This window comes from Triturus cristatus, chromosome 1_1, assembly GCF_964204655.1.
Source record: "Triturus cristatus chromosome 1_1, aTriCri1.1, whole genome shotgun sequence".
Taxonomy (NCBI): domain Eukaryota; kingdom Metazoa; phylum Chordata; class Amphibia; order Caudata; family Salamandridae; genus Triturus; species Triturus cristatus.
This window is the reverse complement of record NC_140579.1, coordinates 686,948,242-686,963,676: the sequence shown is the minus strand read 5'-3', so window position 1 is coordinate 686,963,676 and position 15,435 is coordinate 686,948,242. Positions and strand designations below refer to the sequence as shown.

At 47.6% G+C, this 15,435-nt stretch overlaps 1 long non-coding RNA gene across 2 annotated transcripts in view; it reads right to left on the bottom strand.

Moving 5' to 3' along the window:
- Positions 1-14,644, bottom strand: part of LOC146870888 (uncharacterized) — a 49,384-nt gene extending 34,740 nt beyond the window's left edge. For both annotated transcript variants that reach the window (XR_014959475.1, XR_014959474.1), the window contains exons 1-2: positions 14,510-14,644; positions 2,425-2,551 (exon numbers count right to left, since the gene is read on the bottom strand). This is a non-coding gene — a long non-coding RNA (uncharacterized LOC146870888). The remainder of the gene's footprint in view (positions 1-2,424; positions 2,552-14,509) is intronic.
- Positions 14,645-15,435: the final 791 nt, after the last annotated feature.

Below are 15,435 nucleotides of genomic sequence, written 5' to 3'. Positions count from 1 at the left end.
TGTGGTTATATTTTACTTTAAATAAACAGGAGAGGCTTATCTGGCATCTCAAATTATAAATGTGCAATGTTTTTTCTAGATGCACAGACCACCAGTGCCGGGGACGACAGCGCCAGCGGAGGGGTGTGGCTGCAGCAGTCAGTGAGGGGGGAGAACCAGTGGCTGCAGAGGTGGGCAGTGGTACGTCACATTGCTTACTTATTGACAAATAGTATTATACTCATTGCGAGGGCCTTGACTGACTCATTAACATCACCCCGCTTTAGCAGATACAGTGGGAGTTGAGTAGTTATGTATGCCCCTTTTTACCTGCAACTCTTCACACAGACAAAGTTTCATAAATGAACTTGAAGAATGACGGGTTGATGGGAAAAACCACACAGGATGGAAGGAGAAAGTATGGGTGACATGATGTATGTAATAGATGAGGTAAAGGATACATGTGTGAAAGGAATGATGCTAGGTGGGTCATGATGGTGATATGAATCAATCAACATGGCTGGGTAAAGGATGGTTGAAAAAACTAAGGAATTCTTGGGTGGGTTAAGGCAAAGGAGGAGGGGTGAATGGAATGGGTGAAAGCAAGGAAGCCTGGCTGGGTAAATGGATGTTTGTAAAAGGTTTGTTTGGATCTAGGCTTGGATGGATGGATTGATCGGATAATGATGACTAGTTATCTATGGCGAAAGAGTGGATGAGAGAATGTAAAGCTTATATGGTGCATATCAAAGCCAAGGGTGAAGATTAAGATTACTTGAAGAACAATGAAATGCTGAATGGATAATGCAATTTGATTAATTTCTGTGGATGAGATACTCTATGATGAACGTTCCAAAGCTATATCCCAGTTCTTCATCCTGTCACTGACTGAACCACAGTACATCGGTTTTTCCACTGTCTACTTTCTCAAAAGGATGTAGGTTATAGCGGAGGGAGTCAAAGGATAAATTGGCCTGAGGTGAAAACAAAATTAACAGCACATATCAAAACAAAGATTCTTGTTTGGCAGTCCCCGTTGACAGCTTGTATGACCAGCTATTAAGATAAAATCTAAATACCTTGACCCAAGATGCAACAGGCTTCCCAAATCTCTCAGAGAGTGACAGAACGGTCCAATCACTTTGGACAGTTTGTAGTAGACTGATCTCTTATGACAAACAAAATGTGCAAATGGAAAAGGTCAGACCAGAGATGCTAAAAGAAATTTCAAGTTGTCTGATCATATCAGTCATTATTGTAGCTAACTAGACCATTTATTAGTAAATGGGCCTAATTCTTGAAGCTCCAAACAATCTAAGCACTTTACTAGAAAATCCTTCAAAAGAAAAAAATAGAGCATTTTTATCAAACTGGTGTTTTGCTGTGTTTATTGATTCTGCCTTAATTCCTTTCAGATAGTTGGCACTTTTTTGCATTTACCTTTAGTTTTATGAGAGTGGGTAATGGTGGCTGTGTTTGTTATCACATCAAATATAATGGCCCTACGGGAGCATCAATATTCTGCTACTGTGCAACCCACTACATAATTTTAACAGGATTAATGACACTGAGTGACAGAGCATTGGTTATAATTTGTCTTTTTTCTTTCTAGCTGCCACTGGTCAACATCGTCCATCTCGCCAGGATGTAGCAGCCCGGCTGCGGCAGCAGAAACTGGCAGTGATATGGGCCGATTACTAGTGGCTGGTGGCCCAGGAGCAGGAGGAGGAGGAGGCAGCAGCCAAGGGCCCCAGCCAGGTCCAGCACCTCCAGCTTCCCAATCCCAACGTTGGTGCCACAGTCTGCAGGCAGCTGCCCACCATCCAACCACCAACACTGCTACCCACTTATAGTCTCACACTATACCCTACTGCGCCAGCATCCTGGTAAGGCAGGCACACAAGGAGGCCTGGCAGAGATGAATGGACCAGCACCTAGAGGAGATCCTGCTCCGTGTTTAGTTCCCTCTGCCCCTTTTTAACTTTTATTTTGATGGGTGGGACTTGTTTGTTGTTGTGGGTGGGAAGGGCGGGGATGCAGGATTTATGATTGGGGTTTTTGGACTTTCTTTTTCAAGAACAATGGTTGAGGATGGGGTATTTCATGTGTTTGGAAGAGGGGTGGGCCAGAAGTTGTTGGGGGTGGATGGAAGGTATGGGTTTTTAGTTTATCAAATAAAATAAATATTTATGCCTCTAATGTCTAATCATGGTCTTTGGGGGTACTTTACTTTTTAAAGCAGACTTTTAGTGCACCGTATTTTTAAAATTTGCTGCTAGTGTGTAACAACAATTAGGTATGTGCTATGCCTATGTGGTAATTTTTGCCTACTACTCTCCTAGTCTCTGCTGTCTGCAAATATATTGACCACTAAGGAGGGTACGGGTGTTTGCCAATGTCTTTCCTACAACAAAATAGTAGAGCAACAAACTATAGTTCTCTTACCGAAGAAGTAGAAACGAGGGCTGCAGGGTTCCCCAAGGTGCGCTGGTGGTGGTAGTAGCAGGCTAGCACACTAACAGCAGTGGAGTAATCACACGTCAGGTTCCACTCCTACCTAGGTGAACTGCAACTGTTGGATTTTAATCAGAAGGATTATTCATCACAGGCAACTATTTGGAAATATAGTTTAACACACAACAAATAATATCTGATGCAAAATAACGACTAAATTAGTCAGAGCAATGGTTGGTGAGCTAGTATTTTGAAGAAACAAAAATCTGGAGGAATTGGTTATTGTTGGCTAATCGCTTAACACATCACACAATGTCTGAATGCTGATACTGATAAATAATGTTCCTCTATAAGTAAAATCTTGACCACTTTTAAGCATGGGTGGGTAACTGGGGCCAGTGTGAACTATTGTATCAGTAATAGGAATTTTAACTGAAGATCCTGCACTGAGTTGGTGTTGCTTTCACCACATCTGCCCAACCAAGTGTGTAAGTTAAGTCACACCTCAATAAATCACACAGCCTAGGGGAAGATGCTTATGGGTTGTTGATGAATGGATAGAAAGGGGGATTTGAGGAAGGGTTTGACAAAGACAAACACTAAACAAACATTCATCTGGGCAATGAGCAGCCAACTATCATAAATCTGTTATGGGGTTGGCTGCTCATTAAGGGGAATGAAGGAATGAGTACAGGTAACTTAAATGCAAACCATACCAAGTTGTCTGTTTCTCCCCAGAGAGACCCAAGTTACTTAACATTATATATCTAAATGTCCTGTGTTACCTAGCTTTGAAAGATAGCAAATATATGACATACTATGCAGGAGTCAAGCGGACAACACACACACACACACACACACACACACACGCACACACACACACACACACACACTTCTAATGATTATTAAACAAAAAATTATACTCTTTTGCCAAATTGGGGGTTGCATCTGCATTCCTCTTGGACTGTCCGTCAATCTTGGATGCCTGGAGCAGATGTGATACAGTAAGGTAAGCTTGAGTGTTATGTTGCTTTTCCAGTTTATCACAGGGTAAGAGGGTCTGCAGATTGAAAAAAATTATACTGAAGAATCAAGGAGAAAGAAAGAAGTTAAACTTCAAAGAGAGAGGGGCCTGGCCTGGCAGCCAAGTTAGTGGATGTGTGCTAGGCGAGCTCCGTCCAGCCTGAGCAATTATCCTTAAATTCTCCTTCCCTACGATCCTTTTTTGGTGTATTTGGACCGTGTCCCAGCTGAGGCGCACTCGGGGCTGTGTGCGATACCTGCTCTGGCCCCACATCTCAGCGTGGGTAGCCGTAGAGGTGGAGGCCTGGGGTGCGGCCCATAAGAGACGGAGCGGCGCCATAGCCTGAAGCGGCGGCTGGCACGCAGCGAGAGGCGCTGAAGGGGCTCCGGAGGATCAGTTGTGCCGGCGAGGGCTGATCTGCAGCGACTGGCTACACGGTGATGGGGTCGGGTGGAGATGTCGGCCTCTAGACATCAGTGGCGCGAGTTTAGCGTGAGGCTGGCCCCGCTTCCCCTCCATACTTATGCGGAGATGGTGGTGGGGTTATCGGCGGCTTGAGTCGGGCCGTAGGGAGACATGCTCGGTCAGTCGACGGCATTCTCGAGTCGCGGGGGCGCCGAGTAAGTGGATAGCTGAGTGCCATGTCCGGTGGCCGCCTGCCTGCCCTGAGACAGGGGTTGGGCCTGCGCCCTTGCGCTACTGGACACCTGGAGGGCTGCTTGTAATCCGGTTCTCCTCTGGCGTCGCTGTGCCCTCGCTCCAGCGGCCATTTCGGGTCATGCGGGGCAGCGACGTGAACGCCTGGAGAGACCGCAGTGGCTGGTTGGAGCCCTTTGATGTGGCCCAGTGCCCTATAGAGGGGTGGACAGTCATATTGGAGGCTCCGTGGAGAGTGAGGGGGGTCCGTCTGATCCTGGCCCTCAAGCCTGGCCCTGAGTGACCGTAACTACTGCGGAGACAGCAGGGTGGTCTGCTTGAGGTGGAACTGCCCCTCTGTCCTGCGGGACAGCCATCGACCTTCATCAGCCGTATCCTGTGCATCCTCAGGGGGCCTTCTTTGCTTGCTCCCTGCGGTGTGCTGGGTCCCCATGTTTGGCGGCAAGGGTGGGTCGTGTGGGACTCTGATTCGCAGCGCTGAGGTCCTCCCCGCCGAGTGTCTTCATACTCCTACGCCAGTGGGCCTGTGATCCTCAGGAGCTGCAGCTGGACAGTCTGGTGCTGAGTGATCAGGTGTTGGGAGGGCCCAGTAGACATTATGACATGGGACAAGCCAGGTGGAGGCTCTGGCAAGTACAGCACGCTCGACAAATACACGGGCCCTGGGGCCGCCGCGGCAGCGCAGGCGGGGGGGGCAGGGAGCTGGGCCTGAGATACCGGACAATTCTGCGCTCATGGCCGCGATTATGCAGTCTCGAGATGTCCTCGATGCCAAGATCGGGGCAGTTGGCTCGGATGTTATGCTGCTCCTCCAGGACTTGCAGAATGCAGTGGCCCGCATCACAGAGACCAAAACACGGATCTCGGGGGTGGAGGACGCAGTCACCACTCTGCAGAAATGGGTGGCCACCCTTGAGACAACCAAGCGGGGCCTTGCGACACGTGTGGAAGACGCAGAGAGTTGGGCCAGGCGTAATAACCTCCGATTTGTTGGTTTTCCGGAGGGATGTGAGGGGGGACATGGAGCGGTTTCTTACTCAATGGCTGGAGGGTTGGCTTCCCCCGGAGTCCCTGTCCCGCTGCTTTGTGATAGAGCACGCTCATAGGGCCCTTATGCAAAAACCACCGCCTGGGGGCACGCCTGAGGCCAGTCATTGCAAAGTTGCTGAACTACCATGACCGTGATGTTATCCTTAAGCAGGCCAGGGGCAAAAAACCTTTGCTTTTTGAAAATGCACGCATATTGATCTTTCCCGACTATACAAAGTTGGTCCAACTGAGGAGACAGTCTTTTTTGGCGGCCAAGGCACGACTCCGGGATCTCAAGCTTCCATTAGCCCTGCTGTATCCGTCCCGGCTGCGGGTGGTGTATCGTTCCTGGACCCATTTCTTCGACTCGCCGGAAGAGGTGTTTCAATGGACAGATGAGACGGTACGGCTGCATCCTCATTCACCGCCTCGGCATGACTCTCACTCTTTCTCCAGTGAGCCAGCCTGTAAGTAATCTCAACCAAAGCCTAAAGATCGCTGGCGGTCCAGATCCCACGGCCGGTCCCGCTCCTGCAGTGCATTCTCCCAGACCGGCCTCTCGGCAGATTTCATCGGGCTCCTAATCAGGGGAGGAGTTCGCAGTCCCTGGTAACTCAGACAATGTTGTGTGGATCGGAGGTGTTCACGTGAAGGCCAGCTTCTCTGTCGGGTTTCCAGCGGAGGGGTTGCCTGCCAATTTTGGGCTTCACATTGGGGATCCATTGGCTGAGGTGTGCCAGGACTCCCTGTTGGGGTCTGCTGGCGGCACCCGCCGCAACAGATGCTTCATCGTTGTTGAAGTATAGGGTGGGGGGTTTGTTGGGTTGTTTTAGTTTATGTTTATGTTTTTGTCACCAAGTCGCACGTCATTGCTACACTGCTAGACCCCTAGGCTCGCACCACACACTCTCCTCTGCACCCCTCTACTCCATCAGGGTCCTCCATGGCTGGTTCACTTGACGGGGCCCGGGTTTCCCCTGAGACTCTCAAGTTGGTAAGCTGGAATGTCAGGGGAGTCCTTGATAAAATGAAGCGGGGGCTATCCTCCAATATGCTAAGAGGGCCCATGCCGACATACGTATGCTACAGGAATCGCATCTTATGGGCTCGAAGGTGCTCTGCCTCCAGGGTTATGGCTGCACACAGGTGTTTCACTCCGGGTTTGTGCAAGGGTCACGGGGGGTGACGATTTTGATTCACCGCTGAATCGTATACTCACACATTAAGACGTGGGTAGACACCCAGGGGCGCTACTTGTTTCTGCGAGGCGCGATCAGGGAGGAACCAGTGGTGTTGGGATGTGTCTATGCCCCCCCTCCGCTTTCCTGGGTACTAGTTGAGCGGCTCATGGCGCTGTGGGCTGAAATGCTGGACGGCCTGTCTGTGATAGGGGGAGACTGGAATGATGTCTTAGACATGGCCTTGGATCGCTGGCGGCCCGGGGATGGTGCGGTGGCTAGCCAGGTTACGAAACTTTTGGGCCTGACTGGGTGGACCCCTGGTGCCGGATGCACGGACAGGCCCAGGGCTATACATATCTCTCAGCGGTTCACAATTCCTTCTCCTGTCTTGATTATCTGTTCGGGTGGTGGAGGCAGATATTCTTCCGAGGGGTCTTACTGATTACTCGCCGATTACTCTTACGCTACAGATGGGTTGGGCATGGCGGCCCTTCCGCTGGCGTCTCTCGACGTGGAACCTGCAGAAGGCAGACTACAGAGAGTGCCTAGAGGGTGCGCTGGATCAATACTTGACGCTTAATGTGGTCTCGGAGGCCGAACCTATATGGGAGACAATGAAGCCCACCTTGCGGTGAGTGCGCGGCAGCCCGTAGGACTCAGAGGGAGGCTCTGCTTCAAGCACAGACAAATATTGGGGATCTCGAACATCGTAGTCGAGGCGTGGGGGGGCACCATATACGGCGGCAGCTGCAACTGGTGCAAAAGAACTATGCAGCCCTCCTCATGGATGAGGCCATCTTGCCTGACTGGCCACACGCAGCCAAGTTTATCAGTGGGGGGATGAATCTAGTAAGATATTTCACAGGCTTTGTCAGGGGTTGTTTCACTCTCAGCCCCTTCCTGGGATAGTGGGCCTGGATGGACGGCCTCTCACAGACTCCTTAGATATTGCTGAAAGCTTTTCTAAATATTTCGCGGAGCTGTACGCCCCCAAAGAATGTCTCCATGAGGACGAGATAGGCCGGTTCCTGGATGACCTCCCACCATGGGCCTTGCCCGACAAGGCGAGCGCGGAACTGGATCTCCCGCTTACAGAGGAGGAATTGGGTGCAGCCCTGGTAGTCCTCAATTCGAGTAAGGCGCCGGGGCCCAATGGGTTCCCCTGTGAATTCTTTAAGAAATTCTTTCTGCAACTAGAACCCCATTACCTTAGGGTGGTGGAGGAGTCCCGTAAACGGGGTTGCCTTCCTCGGGATTGGAGACATGCAGAAGTGGTGGTGTTCCATAAACCGGGCAGACCCCCGGACCAGCATGCTTCGTATCTCCCCATCTCGCTTCTAAACATAGAAGCCAAAATATTGGCCAAGTCATTGGCTAACCGCTTGCGGGCCCACATCACCGCTCTTGTTCACCCGGATCAATCCGGGTTCATGCCCCAGCCGTTGCTAGCAGATATGGACCTGGCATTTGATTCCCTTAGCTGGGTGTATCTCTTCGCTCTATTACGTATATTGAATCTCGGCCCGCGCTTTATGTCCTACCTGTCCCTGCTCTATACTGATCTTACTGCGTCGGTACAGGTCACTGGCTCTACTACCTCCACTTTCTCCCTTGGGCATGGCACCCGGCAGGGCTGCCCGCTGTCTCCATATTTGTTTGCATTGACGGTCGAACCGTTGGCTCCCTGGGTATGTATGGATGCGCAGGTGACAGGCTTTGAGTGGGCACACGGATTGTCAGATCGTATTGCATTATATGCCGACGATGTGTTATTCTTTCTTACAAATGTTGATCGGACTGACCCGCGGCTGCTTCGCTTTAAGCAGATCTTTCGGGAATCATCTGGTCTTTATCTAAAGCTACGTTATGGCTTCTGTGGAACACATCAGGAGTGGGCGCTTGGGCTGCGTCGGTTCGGGTGGTTACTGATGGGATGAAGTATCTTGGGGTATTCTTATCGGACTCTTCCGCAGTGTCTTGGGAGAGGAGCCTGGCTCCAGACTGGGAACGTGTTCAGGAGGATTTAAAGGTATGGTCGCGCATGCCATTGTCTATCTATGGCCGAGTGGCCATCTTTAGGATGGTCGCGCTTCCTCGCTTGCTGTACCAGTTGCAGAATCATCCCTACCTGATCCACCCTAGATGGTTTAGGTAGGTTAATGCAGTCTTGGGGCAATTTCCATGAGCAGGAGGTGTGGTGAGAGTCGCTCTACGGACATGTTACCTCTCTACGTATGGCAGGGGCTTAGCGACCTCTGATATTTTATCCCATTATATGGCCTCACATCTCCTCATCTTAAATGAGGAGTGGTTTGGGGATAGGGACGATCCAGCCTACGCTGTTGAGCGGCGCTTCATGGGGGATCTCTCTCTTCACATGATTCTATATTCTGCACCAGTTCGTAGGGCCCTGCCGTCAGCGACCCAGGTGGTCTTCCAGGTTTGGCAAAAAGCCTTGCGGCGGATGGGGTGGTGGAACACGCTGACCCGGGAGACCCCCCTGTGGAACAATAGACGCTTGCCACAACCAGCTGCTCTATCAGGGTTTAGGGGCTGGGACAATATCGGTATCTCTATCATGAGCGGGCTAACCCTGAAATCTTTTCAAGACCTACAAAACGAATTTCAAATGCCTAAATCCCAATTCTATAAATACCTCCAGTTTAGCCACGCCCTCTCCCCTAGTCTGGTGGGCCTGGAGTCAGTAGCAGAATTCAGTCTGGTGGAAGCCAAAGTATTTATGGGGGATCTTCAGGACCACAAAATATCTAAGATTTATCAGTCCCTAGTAACACACAGCTCCCCCACATTGCAGAAACTTAGAGAGGCCTGGAAGGGGGATGTTGGCTCGCTTGATGAGGAGGACAGAGGCTCTGGCCTCCCCACGGGGGGGGCGGCCATAGTGGTACGCCTACGTCTTATCCAGTTCAAATATCTTCATTAGGTCTATTTTACAAGAGTCCGGTTGTGGAGGGCGGGTATGTTGGGTTCCCCAATATGCCTCAGATGTGAATGAGAGGAAGGGACCCTGATGCACACGGTCTGGCTGGTCTTTCCTTGGAACGGTTCTGGAGAGGGGTGATGTCCTGCCTCTCAGAGGTGCTAGACTGGGATCTGCCCCGGTCGCAGAAGTTAGTATTGCTACATGTCATGGAAGGGATTGGGAGCAACATTTATAAATGCCATTTTATGTTGTTGGGGTTTACGTTGGCGAAGAGAGACATCGCCAAGGCATGAAAGGCGCCGACGCCACCCTTGGTGTTGGTATGGAAGAGGGGCCTAGACTTTTGTATGGGCTTAGAGCTTCCTATCTTCACGGCAAGAGAGTGCCTGCAGAAGCATTTTAAAATTTGGAAGCGGTGGGCTGATTACTGGGGGTTGCTGCTGGAGCCGGTCCCTGCAGGGGGGCCCCCTAATCCAGATTAATGTTAATCCGTTGATGCAAAAGGTAATCGATTGCATATGTAAGTGTATGGGTGCAAGTGGTGTCGAGCAAGGCCATGTCTTAGCCGGGTCTAGGAGGTTGTTAATGCGACTGGAGGGGAGGGGGGAAGTTGGAGATGTTTCTAAAAGGTATTTTTTCATCTGCATTGCTCTTTCTAGATCGTTGTTTCTTCATTGAAAAGTCAAAGTCATGATGCTTTGTACTGATTGTGCAGAGGTCTCTGGGTTACAGAGCCCTGCTTTATATGTGTCATTTGATGAATAAAATCTGTTTTTAAAAAAAAATCTTCAAAGAGAGAAGAATAGTTATTTTTGCACTCATTCATTTTTATGACTGATCTGTGAACAATTAGGTGAAGGCAATTTTACAACAACCAAAAATCACAAAAAAGCCCCACTCAACACTATCAGTATAGGGCTGATCAAACTTGCAACTGTCATGATCATCAATTCATCATCAGTCATGAATCATAAGAATAATATGTAGCCTAATAGCATGTGCATATGTGATGATCATTCATGACTAAATGTCTGTCTCCAGCTACTTACAACAACAGCGCCCCCACCCAATCTCATCTTAGCTTTAGGTTTGAGCCAAACAGCACTGACTGAGCACACACACCCAGCAACATTGCATTTCCAAATTCAAGTAAAATAATAAATCACCACCACTCCATAGAGTTTGGTAGGCCACTTTAAAGTCATCACCAAATTGGTTGGTTTCAGTGGAGTTGAAAAGGACAGTTATCATGACTGGCCACAGCCCAGGTTTGGAGGCAGGCACACATTTGTTTGTATCTCCAATGTCCTTGAGGGAAATGGGGCGGGGATACTGCTTCACTGCACACTGTTGCATCTCCAATCTGGCAATAAAACGTGCCTAAGAGTAAGACAGTGGGGCTAAATTAGTCAACCAGACACAAACAAATAAAATTAAATAGTGTTCTCCTTGCTATATATTTTTTGGGGGGCTTCAAAAAAAGATATTAAGTAAAACAATTAGTTCTGTCGGGGATTCTCAATGGCTTAGAATACTCAAGGAGTAAAGACTTATTTATAACACATGTATCAATAAATTAAATAACACACACCAGAATTAGGATTTTAATAATCTATTCAAAATTAAATATCAAAATGTTTAAGACTGTCATGCTTTACAAATTCAATTGTAGTGAGGAATAGGTGACTGTAGTGAAAAAAGTGACATATAGTGATTGGTGATATTGACAGTACACTATGTACAAGACAAATAGACATGTGACACTAAGCTTGGGAAAAAAGGGGATTTTGTTTTGTCCATATTGTTTTTTCACATATGCTGTAGGATCCATTGATAAGTATAAACTATGATCATGAGCACTGTGCGGACATATGCAGCAAGTCGACGTTTCTACCTTGTAAGTGGCCAAATGTAAAAAGCATCAAGGCGGTTCTTCCTCTGGCGGTGGGGGTTTTATTTGTGGTGCCTCATCCTTCCCAGCAAGTTGGGATGTGGGAACATCGGTCTCCAGTGGGGCTGGGCTAACATCCATAATGACTGGCTCGTTGTCATTCTCTTCTACATCTGCCTCGAAACAACTAATATACCAGCAGTATTGCTAGGTTTAGACGCAGAGAAAGTGTTTGACTGCGTCGATTGGGCATTTCTATTTGCAACACTCAAGCGCTTTGGTTTTGGTGATAAATTTATCTCCATGATACAAGCAAACTACCCTGCCCCAACCTCTAGGGTTCTCGTGAATGGCCCTAGCGCAAAACCATTCTTATTGGAGCGAGGGACGAGACAGGGATGCCCGCTCTTGCCTCTCCTTTTTGCCCTGAGTATCGAACCCCTAGCTTCGGCAATTAGAATCAGGGGATTACAGGGATCACCTTTGGTGGAGAAGAACACAAAATATTGTTGTTTGCACACAACATACTGCTTCTCCTTACAGACCCCAAGGACTCATTGAGGGCCCTCCAAAGAGAACTAAGCACATTTCAGCAAGTTTCGGGATTTCGCATCACTCTCCTCAAATCCTCTCTTTAAATTTGACTCTCTCGGAGGGCGAGATGGAGACACTCAGCAGCATGTCACCCTTCCAACGGGCAAGGAAAAACCTCACTTACTTAGGTATTAAACTTACTCCAAGACTCTCACAACTATTTCAGGCCATCTATCCACTCTTACTGCAAGCACTAACTTCAGATTTATAAAGATGGTCCCAGCTTTATCTTTCATGGTTGGGGGGAATACATGCAATAAAAATGGTAGTACTTTCCCAATTACTTCACCTGTTCCAAAGCCTACCCATTTAACTAGAAACAGGATATTTGGATAAACTTAAAACTGTTCTCAACGAGTTCATATGGCAGAATAAATGGGAATGACCGCCCTTTTAGCTACTTCGAAGACTTAAGACGGAGGGAGGGCTGGGGCTCCCAGACTTTAACCTGTATTATAAGGCTGCACAGCTGCGTGTTATCATACAGTAGTCACAAAGGAAATCAGACAAGCATTGGCTACACATGGATAGGGCAATATCAGGTAGAGTGATCTCGGATCTTCTGTAGAAACCTAAAACAGATCGACCAGCCAACGCTTATATCAGCATTCTCACGAGAACAGTTTTGAGGGTATGGGACGAAGTACTTAGGAAATCGCCACGGACAACTTTTCCCTCTCCCTTCACCCCGATTAATTTTAACTCAGTATTTCCACCGGGTTTAGTGCCGGGCCCCTTTGACCCATGGAGGGAAGGGGATTGCTTGACTTTTTTTCCACAACACTGACATACTCACCTTTGAACACTGTCAACAAGATCTCGATTTAGCAAAAGAGGAATTTTTCCACTACCAACAACTAAGGCATTGGGCGCTTCAGCCAGAGACATGGGAGGCTAGCAAGAGGGACCTTACACCACAAAGCTTTTGTGAAAAAGACCCAAGGCACTAAGGGTATTATCTACTTCTTATACTCGCTGCTGCTCCTCTCCAAACAAGGGCAAACACTGGCATTCTGGGAGCGGATACTAGGACAAGGCATCTCGGACCCGGACTGGCATGTACCTTGGAGGGATGTGCATAAACACAATCACTGCCTTAGTGTCAGAGAGGCACATTACAAAATATTATATGAATGTTACATATACCCCACGAAATTGAAAAAATACTACCCAGACACGTCAGATCTATGCTGGACGTTGGGGTTTGCTGGGCGAATTCCGCCAGATTTGGTGGGATTGCCCGAACATCGGCCTGTCCTAGCCCAAGATACTGGCCCAAATAAAAGAGATTCTGGGTTATCCCATACCCGATACAGTTTCCTTCATACTATGAGGGCTCAGGACAGATATTTTAAAACACTAGACGAAGGCAGATATATGTATTATGTGGCCATGCCTGGGGCTTTCAAAAATGGCAGTGGCGGCATTCTGGAAAAAGCCTGTGCACCGTCTCCTACTCAGTGGCACACACGTCTTTGGCAGGCACTCACGATGGAGAGGCTAAGTGACATATTTTGAGATGATTTAAAAAATATTGAATATACTTGGAGGTCCCTAACCAATTACCTTTCGAGGGGGCTACCACTGATGTTGTGTCCACCCAGAATCAGGGCATTGCATTTCTTTCTATTCTAGCTGGCCTCCCCTGGGACAGTAGAGACTTAAAGATTAGAGCCCCATCTCCAGGACTCCTCACCCACCTACACACACCAATACATTATATAATCCAGTCTCAGCTTCCCCGGTCGAGTACCTTACATTGTTCTGCTTATTTTCATTTCAGTTTGTTCAGTTGAATTTTGAGATGGAGGGTAGAGGGGCAAGGGAAAGGGTGGTTTTCTCGGTTTGTTTTTACGAGGGGTGTAAAAAGCAACTGAAAGTAATAATCAGACATAGACCAGAGCTACATTATATGAAACTGTAACAGGAAATAGCATACAAAGATGTTTAGTGGCGCCTATGTTGTACATGTATGATGCAAAAGTTGTAAAAAACTGCAATAAAAAGAACAATGACAAAAAAAACTTGGAGAAAATGTTCTAAACTATGCAGCATTTTTTCTTTAGTAAAGAAGAAAAATCACATGCAAAGAAAACAGCAACAACAAGCAAGAAGGCATGGCCACAAACTGCGGCTGGCGGTGGTGCCACATCCCTCCCAGCATGTTGGAATGGGGTAACATCGGTCTCCATTGGGGCTGGGCTAACACCCATAATGACTGGCTCGTCGTCATCCTCCTCTTCTACATCTGCCTCCAAAACGCTAAGACTTTCTGGAACCTTCCTTTTTCCTAGCCTTGTCTCGTGGTGTGTCTCACTCTCAGACTGAGGCCGGATCTAAGTGGTGTCTAGATCATCAGAAGGAGATGATGCACTAACCCTCCTTTTTCTCGCTGGAGATCTGGAAGACAATGGATCTTCTGAAAGAGCGGCTTTCTCTACTTCCACAGGATGAAGCTGAGTATCCTGAACTGCTCCCACTTTGGGAGGAACTACTATTAGTGGTTGTAGCTGTTGTTTACTTCTATGAGTTTCCTGCAATGATTGGGTACTATTTTGCGATAGAGATAAGTCAGTTTCAACATCACTGCTCGTAAGCATTGATGTGATTAGACTGGTTGTATCTGTGACAGACATGGGCTTGGGCCTAGATTGGGGTGGGTCCACTGATGCGGGGGTACTGCTCCCAGCTTGCTCCCCAGAGGCCGGTGCGGCAGGCACAGTTTATTTTTCCAAAAAAGATCTGGGTCGACATACCAATGGTGGAAAGCTCCTTCTTCTCACTGGGCCACTTTCTTGGTAGCACCTTTCTTTGGGTCCATCTTGAAGTTGTCAGTTAGCAGTGGCGCTTAGCTTCACAGAAGTTGAAGAGATGCCTGTGTGATGTGTGGGTCATGCGTCAAGTTGTGCACAGGCCATCTGTATAGCAGTACTGTGGGTGATGTTGTCTCTTGTGCAACTTAAAGAAAAGAAGCAAGAAGAACATCAGTGAAACAAGGTAATTGTTGCAGTTCAATTAGTAGTACAAAAAAAAATATCACTTAGTGTGGCCACTGGTTACTCTTATTATAAAGAATTAACAATACAGTGTATCCACACGTAAAACAGAAAACTAAACAGCAACATAAACTTTCATGGTGACTGACTGTACACTCAGGAAAGAAAAGAAAAAGCAACAACAATAACAACATACAGATGTAACTGTTTGCTTTACGTGCATCTCGCCATGTGGGATGTAGCACTCAAGGAGGTGCAGCTGACAAATGACAATGGAATAATCATTAGACAATGAATGCTGTTGTGCACCTATAGCAGACATGGGGTTTTAAAAAAACTAAAGGAAATCAAAAACATGAACGAATAATAAATATTTAAAAAAGTAAAAATAGAAAATAACAATAAATAAAAAAATTAAAAAAACATTAAATAACATTGAAAAAAATACAAAATTAAAAACATATGAATAAGTGAAGTTCTCATTAAAGGTATAATAATTATTTATTAAACTACTATCGCATTGCTCAACCATCCATGCAAGCATATGGCAAAGCAAAGGGCCCCACTGACTGGACGCACAAAATGTCTGCCTGCCTGCCTGCCCACACGGTCAGCCATAATAACAACAACAACAACAACGAGCAAGAAGGCATTGGAAACAAAGAGAAGACATGCAGGCCTATGGC